Raw genomic sequence first — 12908 nt, 5'->3', positions numbered from 1 at the left:
TTTGGTTTTGTATTAATGACTTTAATAACTAGTTACTTATGTTGAAGGTGATCTTTCCTTATCGTTTGTCCGTGGTGTCTTGGCATTATTTTACTGTCTATATAAAATAAAAGATTTTCACCATTCATATCTCCACGGTCTATATGGAGGTATGTTGGCTACCTGGTCGGGGGTTAAGGGAATGGTTTGGTAAAGGTCTTGCCCTTGTTCAGCGTTTAGAGGTCCTGCTTGGGACCTGGGTCAAATTTAGTAGGATCTCCTTCAATGCCCATAGGTATTGGATGGCGGGGATCCAAACTCTTTGACCCCCTCATAAGCTAACTACTATTAATACTATAACCCGGCTATTTAGGACTGTATCCTTGCTGACTCAGACTACTTAGCCGAGGGTAACGTCACCGCCAAAAGCGGGGCCTACCATAATTTGCATTAATAACTTAATTCATTATCTTTCAATAATCCAACCCTTTAGGATTGTATCCTTGCTGACTCAAACTAGTGGGTTGAGGGTAACGTCACCTCCGAAAAAGGGGCCTACTACAATAACTAAGATAATCTCTTAAACAAGTGCAAAAGTGCGAAAATAATCAAAGGTTATACTAATACACGTGTCGGATCCAAGTGATTCATCTTGTCTATCTGTTTTTATTTTATTTTATTTTTCAGCATTTAGTTAGTTTTTATTTTAGTTTAAAACATTTTTCTAACTTTTTGATTTGATTAGACGTTGAGGATAAACCGGTATTAAAAGCTCTTGTGTCCTTGGACGACCTCGGTATCTTACCAACACTATACTACGTCCACGATGGGTGCACTTGCCCATATGTGTGTTTAGTGTTAGTAAATATCGTGTTTTATAAATTTAAAACTTGGCTAAAAGTGTAAAAAGGGCTTAAAAATATATCTAAAATTATATTACACTACACGCACATCAAGTTTTTGGCGCCGTTGCCGGGGACACAAGGATTTTAAGAAAGTTAGGAATCAACGGCCTAATCATCTTTTTATTTTTCTTTAATTTTTAGGATTTTTTTTAGATTTTTCAGCTTCTGCAGAGCTCAGCACGGGGCCGTGCCCGCTGAACACGCCCCCGTGCCCAATCATTGGAACTGGCAATCCTGTTTTATATCAGACAGTAGGCTGAACACGGGGCCGTGTCCACTCAACACGCCCCCGTGCCCAAGATTCAGTTGCTGAAAACAGAACCGTTTGATCCCGGCGGTTGGTAACTTCTGATACAAACATGAGTAATAGTGATTCTTTTTACTTTCGGCACTCTTATGGTTTGTGGTGTCAAATATGTGGAGGCGAACACGAGGAATTAAAATGTTTCTTCCTCACTTATAGGCCACACTATATAGACCCACCAATTCCTTGTAGCCTTAAGAGGGGCGAAAGTAAAAATAAACACTATTTCTCCCTCGAATGCGCCCAACCGGATATTCTAGGAGATATGCTCCTTGACGAGCTATTTCAACTAGAAGAACTACTTCTAAATTGGTCAAAAGAACTTAGGAAGGATTTCTTAGATCCATCCCAAGACGATGACCATGAGGAAATGTTGGAACCGCATTCTGACAACCTCGTTGCTCCCGAAAATACCTTTCTTCCTAGACAAGACGTGGACGATAGTCGTCCCTGTGCCGATTGTGCCGTGAAGGACTCCCCATCGACCTCGTTCGGTGCATACATAGACCTGAGCGATTCGGCATACACCTTCTTTAACGAGAGCCCGGGAAAGGGTTGGACTTGTCCACCTAGAATGAAAATAGGAATTACCCTCACCGACAACCTCTTGCGTTCTCGCCTTAGTATAGGACAATTAAGGTATCTTAGGCACTTTGGGGTTGTTCCAACAAGTCAGGAGCCACCCGATATAAGTAAGCGCCTTAGAAAAGACAAAACTCCAAGAGACAGCCCTCCGACACGGGGCCGTGTCCGGTCACCACGACCCCGTGTTCGCTCAGAAGATTTTCTGCTGATTCTGTCAGAATACGGACAAAATGTGTCAGGATTTCCTCTGCACACGGGGCCGTGTCCGGCGGACACGGGGCCGTGTTCAGTGTGCTGTCGTTTTCTTTAAATGCAGCCTGAATCCTGCTCATTTTTGACCACTCCACCAAGCAGAGATCCCTGGAATCTTCACATATACCATCCTAGGTAAGTACCAAAAGAAGGTTCCTAAGGACCATCTTATCTTTTCCACTTTTGTTCATTTCCTCTTCTTCCAAAAATTTTTCAAACCCTACCTCCATGGAAGCTTGGAAACCCATGATTCCAACCTTCTATGCAAGGTTTGTAGGAATTTTCGCTATGGATTCTTGTCTAAAGTTAGTTCCATAACTGTGTTTTTAAATTATCTAAGCTCATAACAAGACGAAAGTATATAGAAATAATTTAAAAACCTAGAACCATTAGACAAAAATTCCTGCAGACAGTGAACACGGGGCCGTGCTCACTGAGCACGGGGCCGTGTTCGAGGTACTGTTTTGTAAAAATTTAGTTCCTCGGCTTATTTCGCAGAAAATGGCCAGCCGGAACAGCGGAGCATCTTCAAGGAATAACCGAAATGGAAGGAGATCGTCCACCGCAGAGGATTCCCTAGTAAACTACGTTTACGCTTTAAGGGAAGCCGTGGACGAATTGACAAGTGTAGAAGAAGCTTTGGTGGATCGCGTTAATCATCTGACGATAAGTTTGGAGGGCTGCCTGCAAGAAGTAAACCTTCTGCACCAAAGGATAAACCTTCTTGCTTCCCCGCCTTTGGTTCCGGTGATTACACACAGGGCGTGGAATGTGGTACCCGAGGTTATCATCCCAGCAGAATGGCACGCCTTGCACCAAGTATCGCAACCAAGGGTAGTGCAAGGAGTCCCGGTAAGCGCTCCTCCTCAAGATACCGACGAGAATGAAGCTACCTTCTACCTCCCAAGGGAGATAGAAGAATGGCTTTGAGTGAGAACCTAGGAGCCATGGGCTGAAGAATGTTTCTACATCGGGAAGCTATTTCCGAAATTTTCCTAAATAAGTAGAACCTTTATGATAACCTTATGTACCCCTTAGTTAATTAACTATATTATGTAATCTCTCTATTAGCAATGTTACGATGGTTTTTATGATTTATGGACTCATGGTGGTAATGGATGAAAAAGGGAACGAGAAAAAATGAACCATGCAGAAGAACAGAACAAACCGACAAAAATCTCCATAACAGAAGGCTCCACACGGGCCGTGCCCAACCAACACGGCCCCGTGCTGAGCCCCCTGCAGGAAATCACCCAGTTCAGGTAACTGGACACGGGCCGTGTTCAGCGAACACGCCCCCGTGTCCAGGCTTCTGTTTCAATTCTATAATTTTTGTTACTGGCACTTGACCACGGGGCCGTGCCCGGTCAACACGGGGCCGTGTCCAGAATGCCAATAACACAAATCTTTGTTTTTAAACACACTTTTACATATTCTAATCAACCAAAAACTCTATTTTTTTGGACACATTGAGGACAATGTGTAATTTAAGTGTGGGGGGGATGCTAAAACCTTGGAATTTTGCAAAATCCTAAAACAAGCCTTACACAAAACTCTATTGGAACCGCTAAACACCCCAAATTTTTTTTCAAAAACTTTTTCATTTTTTTTATTTACTTGTCTTAGTTTAAGTTGGGAATAACAAGTTATAAAAGGGTTATATTTTTACAAACTTACAACCGATAGCGTCGTGATAAAAAGAACTAACATAAGAAAATTATGAAACGGTATAACAAGTCTAGCTAAAATTCGATTATATATGCTTGGTCACATTAAAAAACCCATTCCCACAAAAAGTGAGTTTTGAGCCTTTATTGAGCATAAAAATACACATATTTAGATTAAATGCTCATTTTTCGTTTCTTGTGTGAATAGCCGCTCGGTCTTTACAAATCTAGAACTTGCCACGATGATACATTCCCGGTCCTTACCAACTTAAACCCAAGTAAGTAAATGATGGAGGCATTAGGACTAACTATTTTTCTTTCAAAACCATTATTTTTCATTTTTTTTACCTACCCAAAATCCCCCTAGAAAACCCCTTTGAGCCTAAACCTTTCATTTCATTACCCCCAAAACAATTTTTTTTTACCCACCAAAAACCTTTTTCATTTTTTTCACCTTTATTTTAGTGACAAACTCGGTTTTCATAAACATACCTTTACGTGATCAAAAAAAAAAAAAAAAAAAATATATATATATAAAAAAAAAAAAATTTGTTGAAGTCAAAAACAAACATAAGCTACAAAAAGCTTGTTTGGAGAAATACTTCAAAAATAAATGTCACCAAAAATAAGGTATTTTACGAAAACCGACACTTGTTACGATTTTCGCCCTTTTTACTAACCACTAACCAACCACCCACCTTTAAACCCAAGCCTTCACCCCAAAAGACCTCTTGATATTTACAAAGGTAAAAAGTTAAAAAGGAGGAGGATTGATCGCTTGGCAAGCATATGGAAAATGTAAATCCGTGCCGCTCTCGAGCGATTCACTTAAATATACACCTTCGGCCGAGTGATTGAGTGACCTCCCGTGAGGTATGTGAACTTGTATATAAATGGAATTTTAATAAGGCATGCTATGCCAAATTAAGTAGTTTATCTTATGAAAAGTTCAAAATAAACCATGACGAATAAGATTGTAAATAAGGTAAAAATAGAACCTATACAAACCTTGGATTCCCGACACTCTAGGACAAGTTAAAAAACTTCTCTTCTACCTATTCCATTTGGGAGTGTAAGCCACATTAAAAGAGTTTTGCTTGAGGACAAGCAAAAGTTCAAGTGTGGGGGTATTTGATGTGTGTAAAATGCAACATATAAAACACATCATTTAAGGCATAAAACTAACCCTTTTTAAGTACTAATGTTGGAAAAAGAGTGTTTTTGTCTTCCTTTTGTATTTTCAGGATGAAATGAGCTCAAAATCACAAAAGAAGCAAAAAGACCCCTAATTCTATCATAATTACAAGAAAAGGAACAAAAGCAAACTGCCCGGACCCTCAACGGCACCTCCCAAGACAAAGAGAAGAGAACAGATGTCTGAACACGCCCCGTGTCCAGTGAACACGGGGGCGTGCCCAGGAAGCAGCAGAAAAGACAAACCAGTAGAAGCTTCCATTGCTCACCACGGGGCCGTGCCCAGCGGACACGGGGGCGTGTTGAAAGTACAGCAGGCGCATTAATTGTAATTCGCAATTACAATTAATGAAGAGAGAGAATGTCAGACGGGCACGGGGCCGTGTTCAGCGAACACGGGGCCGTCTCCAGCGTTCTGTTCAGCCTATAAATAGAGGAGCTTGGCTTCATTCTCTCTCATCCCTTGGCACACCACCTCTCTCACACTTCATCCACCACCCACCACCACCATAACACCATCATCCACCACCATCATCCATTGTCCATCATAGAGTGTGTGAGTCGTCTCGGGATCCAAGATTGATCGTAAGAGTTCTTGACAATCAAGGCCATGTTTGCCTAAGTCTCTTACATCACTTGGTGAAGACAAGTGTTTAGTATAATACTTTTTATTTTTAATCTTTTGCACTTTTTATTTGGTTTTGTATTAATGACTTTAATAACTAGTTACTTATGTTGAAGGTGATCTTTCCTTATCGTTTGTCCGTGGTGTCTTGGCATTATTTTACTGTCTATATAAAATAAAAGATTTTCACCATTCATATCTCCACGGTCTATATGGAGGTATGTTGGCTACCTGGTCGGGGGTTAAGGGAATGGTTTGGTAAAGGTCTTGCCCTTGTTCAGCGTTTAGAGGTCCTGCTTGGGACCTGGGTCAAATTTAGTAGGATCTCCTTCAATGCCCATAGGTATTGGATGGCGGGGATCCAAACTCTTTGACCCCCTCATAAGCTAACTACTATTAATACTATAACCCGGCTATTTAGGACTGTATCCTTGCTGACTCAGACTACTTAGCCGAGGGTAACGTCACCGCCAAAAGCGGGGCCTACCATAATTTGCATTAATAACTTAATTCATTATCTTTCAATAATCCAACCCTTTAGGATTGTATCCTTGCTGACTCAAACTACTGGGTTGAGGGTAACGTCACCTCCGAAAAAGGGGCCTACTACAATAACTAAGATAATCTCTTAAACAAGTGCAAAAGTGCGAAAATAATCAAAGGTTATACTAATACACGTGTCGGATCCAAGTGATTCATCTTGTCTATCTGTTTTTATTTTATTTTATTTTTCAGCATTTAGTTAGTTTTTATTTTAGTTTAAAACATTTTTCTAACTTTTTGATTTGATTAGACGTTGAGGATAAACCGGTATTAAAAGCTCTTGTGTCCTTGGACGACCTCGGTATCTTACCAACACTATACTACGTCCACGATGGGTGCACTTGCCCATATGTGTGTTTAGTGTTAGTAAATATCGTGTTTTATAAATTTAAAACTTGGCTAAAAGTGTAAAAAGGGCTTAAAAATATATCTAAAATTATATTACACTACACGCACATCAACTTGTAATCTGTCTGAAAAGCTGATATGATTCCCTGACACGCTCGCCAAAAACAAACCTGTAAATAGTTTATTTTCTGCAATTTAAGTTTTCTGTTATTTCATTTCTTAGTTTAGATCATCTTAAAATCCAAAAAGATTTTATTTCTGCTTTATTTTAGACAAACCAGAGTGGAAAGTTGATTGTTGGATTCTAGTAAGATGAAGCAGATGCAGGAGATTCTGAGCTGAAGAATGAGGAGAGCTTACATTGGTGAAAAATGTTTGTTTTTCAAAGTCACAAACAAGTTCATTAAGTTGATACTTGTTATTTTCAGAAAGAAAATTGGAAAATAGTCTTACTAAATCAGTTTGATTCGTCAAAGATCAACCAGGGTCATTAATTTGAATTTGGTAGATTAATCAAGTATTCAGGGTCATTAACTTGAACTTGAAAACTTGAGTGGATTTCTATAACTGATTGAATTAGTGTTTATTGATTGAAAAGATAGATTGTAATATTATTGATTGAGTAACAGGTTTGGACAATATTTCCCAACGGAGGCAAATTGCAAAAGCTTGAACCAGATATCTCAAGATTCCAGCATAATGAGAGGGGGAGTCAGTGAGAGGGGGAGTCTGGGTCAACAGCTAATGGGAAGTATGGAGTCAGTTCTAGAACCTGTGAAGAATGCTGATGAAAGATAGACAGAGTTGGTGAAAAGACAAAGACTGAAGACTATGGATCTGAAGATGCTAAAAGACTACGTCAACATCCAAGGGGGAGTCTGTTGATGCACGGAATGTCTGTTGACTGCGTCTACAAGAAGTCTAAAGTCAAGATTGGTCTATAGGGGGTCAAAGTGTAAATATTGAGTGAAATAGAATTAGGACCGCTTTTGTGTCATTGTTTTAGTCTTGAACCGCTTTTAGGACACTAGTGTGGATCGCTTATGTGACAAAGGTGCTGGATCGCTTATATGGCATGTCACATAAGCGACCCAAGATCTCTATAAATAGGCTGGAGCGGTTCATATGTTGTAACGATGTATGTGTGTGCTACGGTGCTGAAACTCTACTGAAATTTTATCAGAAAGCAATATAAACACAAGGAATTGAAAGGATTAGCTGTTGTTACTTTACGTACGTTGATTCCGCCTTCGTATGTAAAGATGAACTACTTCGACTGACTTTTCGGGTCATAGAACGATCCAACACATATTCACAAAGAAAAGGATTGAAAGATGGTTTTCCAACTTTCTTTCAACTTTTTTACACTCAATGCACTTAAAACCGGTGGAATCGGACCTTGTATCGACATACTACTTATTCTTGTGGTTGTGTGGCTCAAGATCTGGATTCTAACCACTAGGCTTACCGATTTCGGGTTAAACATGGAACACCGTCACGAAAATTCCACTGGCCGGATCTAGGTGATTCCTGATCGATTAGGGGCACCAAGTAGTGACGAGGTTTCTGTTGTTTTGCACGTTATCAAAATGCCTCAATAAAACGACAAACAATCAAAACAACCAAGTGTGAGACGAACAGGACGACCAGGACGAGGTGCCGTCCGATCGGACTGCTGTCCGAACGGATAGCCACCCGAATGGCCGGTCAGCCAAACGACTTGCACTATGCGTCCCACACTTAACCACTTTTTCTTTGAAGTTCGAGTATGGAACGAACTGCCGTCCGATCAGGCTACCATCCGATCAGATTACTCTTCGGATCATGAGATACTTGACTTTAACACTTAATAGATTCTTCAAACATGTTCAATAGGGATGCCACCTGACCGGACGGCTGTCCGATCGAGTGACAAACCGCTGTGAACTTGTTCTCACTGAAGTGTCAACCTATCGGATTGCTGTCCGATCGGACGACCGTCCGATCGACCGACCTGAAAGGTAGAAACACTTCAATATTTTCAAATGCTACAACAACAACTTCAAAAGTCAAACAATCATACGCAAACACATCCTTCCTAAAGGAAGAAACAATCCACTCGAACGACTATCCGATCGGACAGCCGTCCAAACGGACAGTCACTCGCACGGTCAACTGACCGATCGGACTGCCATCCGATCGACCATCTGTCCGACCCACAGACACTTATTCTCGTTTTACGCGCCACTTACCGTTATGCTATCGAACTATTCAGGCTAACCTTACTCTCAAGCGCTCCTTTCGATCCATTCAACCGCTGTGAGTATACTCGATCCCTTTTTGCTTTAAGCACTTTTGGGTGTTACATACGTTACTTATACGAAATCACATCAAATACACTACACAATACTTTTAACGCTAACCGTTACCGCATGTATTACATGACTTAATGAATGCTTGTTTGTTATGTTTACACATGGAATCCTGTCTACCTGCCTTAGCCAAACGACTTGCACTATGCGTCCCACACTTAACCACTTTTTCTTTGAAGTTCGAGTATGGAACGAACTGCCGTCCGATCAGGCTACCATCCGATCAGATTACTCTTCGGATCATGAGATACTTGACTTTAACACTTAATAGATTCTTCAAACATGTTCAATAGGGATGCCACCTGACCGGACGGCTGTCCGATCGAGTGACAAACCGCTGTGAACTTGTTCTCACTGAAGTGTCAACCTATCGGATTGCTGTCCGATCGGACGACCGTCCGATCGACCGACCTGAAAGGTAGAAACACTTCAATATTTTCAAATGCTACAACAACAACTTCAAAAGTCAAACAATCATACGCAAACACATCCTTCCTAAAGGAAGAAACAATCCACTCGAACGACTATCCGATCGGACAGCCGTCCAAACGGACAGTCACTCGCACGGTCAACTGACCGATCGGACTGCCATCCGATCGACCATCTGTCCGACCCACAGACACTTATTCTCGTTTTACGCGCCACTTACCGTTATGCTATCGAACTATTCAGGCTAACCTTACTCTCAAGCGCTCCTTTCGATCCATTCAACCGCTGTGAGTATACTCGATCCCTTTTTGCTTTAAGCACTTTTGGGTGTTACATACGTTACTTATACGAAATCACATCAAATACACTACACAATACTTTTAACGCTAACCGTTACCGCATGTATTACATGACTTAATGAATGCTTGTTTGTTATGTTTACACATGGAATCCTGTCTACCTGCATTAGCAACGATAGTACTATAGTTTGGACTCAGCACCCGTTCACACGGGGGTTGTTAAGGACAATTATTTGCATTGATTACGGTGGTGAACATGTATTACGAACTGCCTTGGGCAGTCAACCCGCAGTCATTGGTATCGATAGATCTATGTCGATAATTAACATGCTTCGTTTCCTCTGTGTACGTGCTGGTTATGCGTAAACTATTTCGAACTCTATATGCTATTATCAAACTTGTATGCTCGCCTTTACACTATGTGTATTGACTTTTATTTTAACGTATGTGACAGGTATTTAGGATGCTTATCTGCTAGGAAAGCGAGGCTAGAATAATCTTCTAGAGACCAACAAATAGTTGTCTGTATAAATGTAATCAAGAGTCTCTAGAAGCAGATAAACAATTGGGCTATTTAAAAATCTGCGTTGTCGGAATAGAACTATTTGCCTAGATTTTGTCTGTAACAATTTGTTTACCTTTTGAGATATGGTATGGGACATGTTACTTTAAATTGATTGGTAATGATAATTGTTATGGAAACTTCTGGACAATCTGTTTCGCTCAGTGCCATGCCCCGATGATTCCGCCATCGGTTGGGGTGTGACAATTATCTTCAATTGGGCCTTCTTTCTCTTGGGCCCTTTCAAAATCAAGAATTCTGCCTTTGCATTGGACCCTTATCCTTTCCTGATCATTCCTATAGAAAATAATCTCTCTTCTTGTTTCTATTGCATGTCTTCTGATGAGGGTCTTCACCTGTGAATTATCACCAAATGTTTAACCTACATAAAATGCACATTTTTCCTTACTAGCTTCTTGATGTTTCCTAATCCTCCTATGCTTTTTTCCTATGCTTTTCAATGGTAACTTCTCCTTCTGATTCAGATGTGCCAAGGGAATCATTGCTAAGATATTCTTCATCTAAGGGATCATGTTCAGTATCATCCACACTTGTTTCAGTAGCATTATGATTTTCTTTTTCATTGTTCATCTTATGCTTAGCCTGGAACTTGTCATTAAACTGACTCATATCAACTTCTACCTCAAACACCTCATTTTCCTCATCGACAATGTCCTCATCACCACTATCCTCGTTATCATGTTCAACCTTTTCACTCTGTTTTGCTTTTTCAGTCTGTTTAGCCTTTTCACTCTATTTAGCCTTTTCACTATGATTAGCCTTTTCATTCTGTTCAGCTGGCCTTACATAAGGTTTTAAAACATCAGCAAGTGTGTTGTGATCACTAAACAAGTCATTAACAGAAGCATCACCAGTCTGTCCTAGGATATTCTCAACATCATCATTACTAAACTTCTCAGTCCTATTTTCAACATCATTCATATTAAAGTCTACATTCACTGTTACATCTTCATCTACTTTATGTGCATTCTTAGGGTCATCTACATTACCAGCATTGACTGTCACATCTTCATCTACTTGTGCATTCTTAGGGTTATCTACATTACCAGCATTGACTGTCACATCTTCAGTTGCAATGCCTAAACCATGCTCTACATATAGACTTATAAGTTTGGAACCTTGTAGCAGATATTGACTCATGCCTCATACATCATCATCAGTGCTTAAGGACATAAGACCAGTATGTATCTCACTACCAGGAACCACATAATAAAAATGATGAACTTTATCTTCTGAAAACCCTAACAACCTCATAGCGTCGTTGACATCATGGATACAAAACATGTCTGTATCCATGAAATCAACATAGATTACCTCACCAGGTATGTAGCAAAGATTTTGATTTTCGATTCCAAATTGCCCATTGTAGTGTATCTTCAGAGAAAATAATCCTATTTGTGTACCTGAAATGAACATTGATTGTCTTTTAGAACATGAAAATTATGCAAATCAATTGTCAATAGCATCCAATAAAGCATCATTGAGTAGGCGACTTATCGTATTTGGCATCGTTGTCAAATGGTTCATCTTATTGTCTCAGAAGATCCATTGCTCAAACCCTAGAAATCATGGTTTCTTCGATTGGGTTTAAAGAGTATAGGGGTATGAAGATGAATAGACTGATGGTTGAAGCAGAGTTTAATTAAAAGCAAGAGGCCTTAGATTGAATGACAATTTTACCCTCACGTTTATGGCACGTGAGGGTGTCAGGGTTAGTAATTAACAGCCAACTAACGTTAATACCTTACTTTGTTAAAAAATTAAAAGTTAGTACCCTAAAACGTGATTTTAAACTCTTAGTACCTTAGATTGTTATTTAGTATAAACCACAGGGACTAACTACGTAATTAACTCTATTTTTTAAGTACTCTCTTTAGGGGGTCATTTGCTATGTCACTAATTATTGTGTAGTACATATTTTTTTTACGAATTTTGTAACCCATTTTAATGAAATATTAAATAATAAATTATTGTATAAATGATTCCATGTATCTAATCTCATACATAATTAAATAAATTTAAAAAGATAAGTGTATAAACATTTATAAAGATTTATATCATACCAAATTATCAAACTAAAAAAAATAAGTGTAGCAATTATTTTTGTTTCACAGATGGCTGGAGTTATTTTGTATATGAATTTAAATTGGCCTTGGTGATACTCTCTATTAATTTTCAAATGCAAAATAAGACAGTTTTAAAAACGAAAATTTTTAATAAAGATGATTGTCAAATATTATTAAGAAAATCAAACTCAGATGCCATTGATCTTGAAGATGCCTATGACCATTGAAGTTCCTAATGATTCAAAGTATCATCTTTTTGAAAGTTGTATAGTCGATACCTTGGTATACGACTCTTTTGCATTAATATTTTTTATACAATTTTTTGTAACTTTTTAACAATTTATATTCTAATATTATTAACAATTTGTTCCTATTTTGTAGTATAGTGACTACTTGAACACATCATAATTTTCACTGGTTTACACAATAATTAAAAAATAATTATTGATGGATCTGAATGAGAATTAAAAATATTTACAGAAGAATAGTTTTTCGAAACTACAAAGTTTATAATCTATTTATTATATACTACATTTGTTTTTTTATATTTATATCTACATTTATTAATTGTTGTTTGTTATAGGTATAATATTGTCAGTTGAAATAATTTGATAAAATCTGGGGGAGTCTCATGAGGTAGGATGAATATTTTCAAATGGTGAACGAGCCAAGGAAAGCTTTTGCTTACAATAGATCAGGACCTTTAATATTTCATAAAATCGTGTTTATCAAAATCATTTTCGCATAACATTGTTTTTTTTTTATATTCAGTGTGTTT

The sequence above is a fragment of the Helianthus annuus genome, chromosome 9, assembly GCF_002127325.2.
Source record: "Helianthus annuus cultivar XRQ/B chromosome 9, HanXRQr2.0-SUNRISE, whole genome shotgun sequence".
Taxonomy (NCBI): Eukaryota; Viridiplantae; Streptophyta; class Magnoliopsida; order Asterales; family Asteraceae; genus Helianthus; species Helianthus annuus.
This window is presented reverse-complemented; position numbering follows the sequence as displayed.